A 6002-nucleotide genomic window follows, 5' to 3' on the forward strand; every position below is an offset into this window, starting at 1 on the left:
GCAGCAAGTTTCCCTTAAGTGGATCACCCAAGGTTTATCGATCTCAGGGAGGAAGAGGTCAAAGATATCCCTCTCATGCAACCCTGCAACCACAAAGCAAGAAGTCTCTTGTGTCCCCAACACACCTAATAGGTGCACTAGTTCGGAGAAGAGATAGTGAAATACAGGTGGTATGAATAAGTATGAGCAGTCGTAACAGCGCCAGAAAAGTGCTTTGCTGCCCAGGACTGGCGTGTGGTTGATGGTGGTAATATTGCAGGCAGTACAGATGCAGTAAAATAGTAAACAAGCAGCGATGATTGCAGTATTTGGGAACAAGGCCTAGGGATTATACTTTCACTAGTGGACACTCTCAACTTTGATCACATAACAGAATAAATAGATAGATGCTAGACTCTACACTCTCTTGTTGGATGATGAACACCACTAACGGTGTAGGATTACACGAACCCTCAATGCCGGAGTTAACAAGTTCCACAATATTTGATGTTCATATTTAAATAACCTTAGAGTGCATGACAGATCAACGCAACCAAACCAAGTACTAACATAGCATGCACACTGTCACCTTCACGCTACGAAAGGAGGAATAAATCACATCAATACTATCATAGCAATAGTTAACATCATAATCTACAAGAGATCACAATCATAACCTACGCCAAGTACTACACGATGCACACACTGTCACCATTACACCGTGCAGGAGGAATATACTTCTTTAATAACATCACTAGAGTAGCACACAGATAAATTATGATACAAAACACATTGCAATCATAAAGAGATATAAATAAGCACTTCACTATGCCATTCATAACAGTGAATAAGTATTCTGTGAAATATAGCCTAAGAGACCCACACGGTGCACACACTGTCACCTTTACACACGTGGGACAAGGAGTCTCCGGAGATCACATAAGTAAAATCCACTTGACTAGCATAACGACATCTAGATTACAAGCATCATCATATGGATCTCAATCATGTAAGGCAGCTCATGAGATCATTGTATTGAAGTACATAGGGAGAGAGATTAACCACATAGCTACCGGTACAGCCCTTAGCCTCGATGGAGAACTACTCCCTCCTCATGGGAGACAGCAGCGATGATGAAGATGGCGGTGGAGATGGCAGCGGTGTCGATGGAGAAGCCTTCCGGGGGCACTTCCCCGTCCCGGCGGCGTGCCGTAACAGAGACTCCTGTCCCCCAGATCTTGGCTTCGCGATGGCGGCGGCTCTGGATGGTTTCTCGTACCGTGGCTTTTCCGTATTGAAGACTTAGGTCAGGGGCTTCTTATAGGCGAAGAGGCGGCGTCAGAAGGGGTCTGGGGCCACCAGACACTAGGGCGCCCCCCCCGGCCACGCCGCCACCATGTGTGGGCCCCCTGTGGCCCCTCTCTGGCGGCTCTCGGGTGTTCTGGAAGCTTCATGCAATCCTAAGACTCTGGGCGTTGATTTCGTCCAATTCCGAGAATATTTCCTTACTAGGATTTCTGAAACCAAAAACAGCAGAAAACAGGAACTGGCACTTCGGCATCTCGTCAATAGGTTAGTTCCGGAAAATGCATAAAAACGATATAAAGTATGCATAAAACATGTAGATATCATCAATAATGTGGCATGGAACATAAGAAATTATCGATACGTCGGAGACGTATCACATATCTGAGGATCACACACGTAAATTGGAAGATTTTTCTGAATTACCTACATACGGGGCTGCTCAATTTCGTGACAGTAAGAAATCTGTTTCTGCGCAGTAAACCAAATCTAGTATCAACCCTACTATCAAAGACTTTACTTGGCACAACAATGCAATAAAATAAATATAAGGAGAGGTTGCTACAGTAGTAACAACCTCCAAGACACAACAAAACAATAGCAAAATAAAAATATGGGTTATCTCCCAAGAAGTGCTTTCTTTATAGCCATTAAGATGGGCTTAGTAATTTTAATGATGCACTCGCAAGAAATAAGAGTTGAAGCAAAAGAGAGCATCAAAAGAAAATAAGAAACACTTTTAAGCCTAACCCGCTTCCTATGAAAAGGAATCTTGTAAATAAACAAGTCATGTAAGCATAAGGCAACAAGCATAGAAAGGCAACACAAGCACAACTTCAACATTCTCAACATAAAGAGGGGAAACTTAATATTATTAAGATGCATATAACCATATTTCCCTCTCTCATAATAACTTTCAGTAGCATCATGAACAAATTCAACAATATAACTATCACATAAAGCATTCTTATTAACATGCATAAAAGTATCATTACTCTCCACATAAGCATAATCAATTTTATTAGTAATAGTGGGAGTAAAACCATCATTGTAATCATCATAAATTGCAGGCATGGTATAATCATAATAAACTTTATCCTCCATAGTAGGTGGCACCAAAATACCACTATCATTATAATCATCATAAATGGGAGGCAAAGTATCATCAAAGAAAAATTTCTCCTCAAAACTTGGGGGACTAAAAATATCATGCTCATCAAAACCAGCTTCCCCAAGCTTAGAATTTTCCATAGCATTAGCAACAATGGTGTTCAAAGCGTTCATACTAATAACATTTCCATTAGCATGCATATAAAGTTCCATAGGTTTTTTAATTTTCTCTTCAAACACCTCATGTCCTAACTCAAGATAAATTTCATAAAGATCTCTAATTTTGTTGTTGTTTTCCATTAAGCCTAACTAGTGAAATAAAAACAAGAAACAAAAAGATATAATTGCAGGATCTAAAGGAAATAACTTCGAGCACTCACACACCGGCAACAGTGCTAGGAAATAGCTTAGTAGTCGGAGGATGTGAATACCTTTTACCTTGCCTCCCTAGCAACGGCGCCAGAAAATAGCTTGATGTCTACGCACACTTCTATTCCTGTAGACAGTGTTGGGCCTCCAAGAGCAGAGGTTTGTAGAACAGCAGCAAGTTTCCCTTAAGTGAATCACCCAAGGTTTATCGAACTCAGGGAGGTAGAGGTCAAAGATATCCCTCTCAAGCAACCCTGCAATTACGATACAAGAAGTCTCTTGTGTCCCCAACACACCTAATACACTTGTCAGGTGTATAGGTGCACTAGTTCGGCAAAGAGATAGTAAGATGCAAGTGATATGGATGAATATGAGTGGTAATAACAATCTGAAATAAATATGGCAGCAAGTAAACATGCAGTAGAACTGTAAATAAACGGTGATTCGATATTCGGAAACAAGACCTAGGGATCCTACTTTCACTAGTGGACACTCTCAACAATGATCACATAATAAAACTACTCTACACTCTCTTGTTGGATAACAAATGTAACATCCCAAGAGTAACACCATAGTCCCTTTTTACCTTTCTTGCATTTTTGTCATCATATCATCATGTTGCATTCATGCATATCACCACCTTTGGTTTTTATAAAATTGCATTTGGTTTTGGTTGTGTTTTCGTTTGCTTGCTTGGTCTTCTTCTACCTCTCTCTTGGTTCATCCCCTTCCTCTTGTGATGTTCCAAGAAAAGCTAACAAGCCCAACCTATCCCTCTACTTGACCTATATTTCAAATGGGTTATGCCAAATTCTTATATGGTTGCTATAAACCTACCTCTTCTCTCTATTTTGCAATGCACATGTTTTATGACCTTGAGATGGGTATCTTCTCAAATGGTTGGGCCATTAAGGTTTAATAAATATTTTATCTTCTCTTTATTTCTCTATGTCCCACTCTTCTTCTTTTCTCCTTTTTATCTCAACCACCATAGTTGGTATACAAGGTTGGGCCTCTCTGAATTCAAATTCCCTCTTTCAAATTGCAAATTTATCTCTTCTCCAATTTTCAAAAAAGGTTTTGAAAAGAGAAAGAAATAAAAACAGTAAAATAAATAAAAGAAAAACCTAGCTAATCTAACCCACCTATCTAACCCAGCCCAACTAATCTAACCGGTGGCCCAACCCCCACGTACATGCCCAAGAAGAAGCAAACAAGAGCCATCGTTGGAGAAACTTCCCTGTATCTCTTCTTCCTCGTGTACGAACACCTCCATGGCCACATGATTCTTCCCCCTCTCCCGATGCTTGACACCTGCCCCTCTTTTCCCTCTCCTTAAGATGCCAGGAGACCTACCAGAAACCTAGCTGCCTCTTCCTCCTCCCCAAGCCGCCGCCACTCCCCATCTTTTCCTGAACGTTAGAGAAAGGTTTCTGCCCGGAGTCTCGTCGATCACCGCCGTCGCCATGGCCTCCGGCGAGCCCACGTGAGCTGGGGAATCGGTTCCTCTCTTCCTCCTCTACGTCCTGGACGTCGTCACGGATCCGGAGACGCCAAGCCTGCCCGCGAGCATCCACTTCTGCATCATCTACCCCGGCCAACCTTCTTCCTCTTCGCCGGCGAGCTCCTCCGCCGCTTCCTCCTCTTCAACGGCGACCCCAGGGTGAGCACGACCTTCTCCTCCCATCCCTACATGCATCTACGATGCTGGATCACCACAGAGAAGAGAGATCCGAGACAGAATCGAAAACGAGAAAACAAATCGAGTAGAAAAACGCCCAGTCTTGTTTCTGCTCGCTGACACCATCTTTCGACGCATCTCACCGCCAGCACAGGCCACTCCAGCTTGCGTTCTTCGCACCGTTGGAAAGCTGAGACGAAGGGCTACAACTTTCATTTTGGAATCACTCAATTTCGTTGCCTGTAGACGACGCCACCTTCGATCAAACATCTGTCCAGAATCTGTTTTCAGTTTCGCTGTTTCTCGCACACGTCGCGGTACCGACTTCTCCGAGGTCTTCCCGGCGAACCAGGTCGTTTCAGCACGCCATACTTGTTCCAGTAGATGCACAGCTATACCCTCTTTCTTCGGGTTTTTGAATCATCCCAAACGGAGCAGCACAGACGTCGCCATCCTCGTTCAAAGTCGGTCCAGAAAACAGATTCAGTTCTCAGTTTCAGAACCGCTGTTTCGTCGTCTCGTTTTCCGGCGAGTTTCTCCGGCGCCACCGTGCTCCGTTTTCCACCTTTTCGGCGTCATTCAACTCAGGGCACATTCCCCTTACTCAACCCGTCGAGACACACTCAGTTTCGTCACCCAGTTCTTCGCCATCGTCGACCAAAAACGCGCCCAGCAGCTGTCTGTTTTTCAGTTACAAGTGTCGTTCTTCTTTCAGTAAATTTCAGTTTACGCGAAGATATACCTGATGTTGCCTATAGCCTGTATCTAATCAAAACCTGCTAAACAGCACACTGGTACCGTTCCTTTGCCACTGCCAGGGCCTCCTGGGATCAAATCCTGGCCGGCACAGGATTAGAAAACAGTTTTTGCAAAACTGCTGTTTATCAGTTTTTGCCCCTGCCTTTTTTTTTTATGATTTAAAACTGCACTTTCCCAAATCCAAATCATACAAATTTTATATCCAATTTGTTCAGAAAAACATGATCTAATCAACCATGAATTTTGTATCAACTTTTGAACAACTAAAATTTGGTCACTTTTCAAATCTGGATTTAATTGCTAAATGTTGCATAATTCACATCTTTAATTCTATAACTCCAATTTGACAAATCTTTATATCTAAATGCATCAGCGAAACATGAGGAATTCAAATCTCAATTTGTCATGCATCATTGGCATCATCCCTGGTTCGAAATAATTAAAAATTGCAACTACAACTAAATGTTATGTGAGGGTGTCTACCATTTGTTGCTATATTCAAACACCCCACTTAATTTTGCTATGTCTGAAACCCTTGCACCTCATGCATCATATTGCGCATTGCTTTTACTTTTATTGATTTGTGCATTTACTTCCCTTGTATGTGCTATTTGGTTCTTCTCGAGTAGACGCCGACGCAGAGCAATACGAGCAGGAGTACGAGTTCCCTCTGGAGGATCGTGTCGGTGCTTCTACCTCTGATCTGACAGGCGAGCCCACCCCTTCACCTATTTTACTTTTACATGCTCTTTTGATCTATTGCTATCCTTATGTTGCGATTCTGTTGTGTCACGTGTCC

General features: G+C 42.7%; 1 long non-coding RNA gene across 1 annotated transcript; it reads left to right on the forward strand.

Moving 5' to 3' along the window:
- The first annotated feature begins 3331 nt into the window (after positions 1-3331).
- Positions 3332-6002, forward strand: LOC127294622 (uncharacterized). Its single transcript, XR_007846818.2, has 2 exons — positions 3332-4426; positions 5833-6002. It is a non-coding gene; the product is annotated as an uncharacterized lncRNA (long non-coding RNA).

Source organism: Lolium perenne, chromosome 4 (assembly GCF_019359855.2).
Source record: "Lolium perenne isolate Kyuss_39 chromosome 4, Kyuss_2.0, whole genome shotgun sequence".
In the NCBI taxonomy this organism is placed as follows: Eukaryota; Viridiplantae; Streptophyta; class Magnoliopsida; order Poales; family Poaceae; genus Lolium; species Lolium perenne.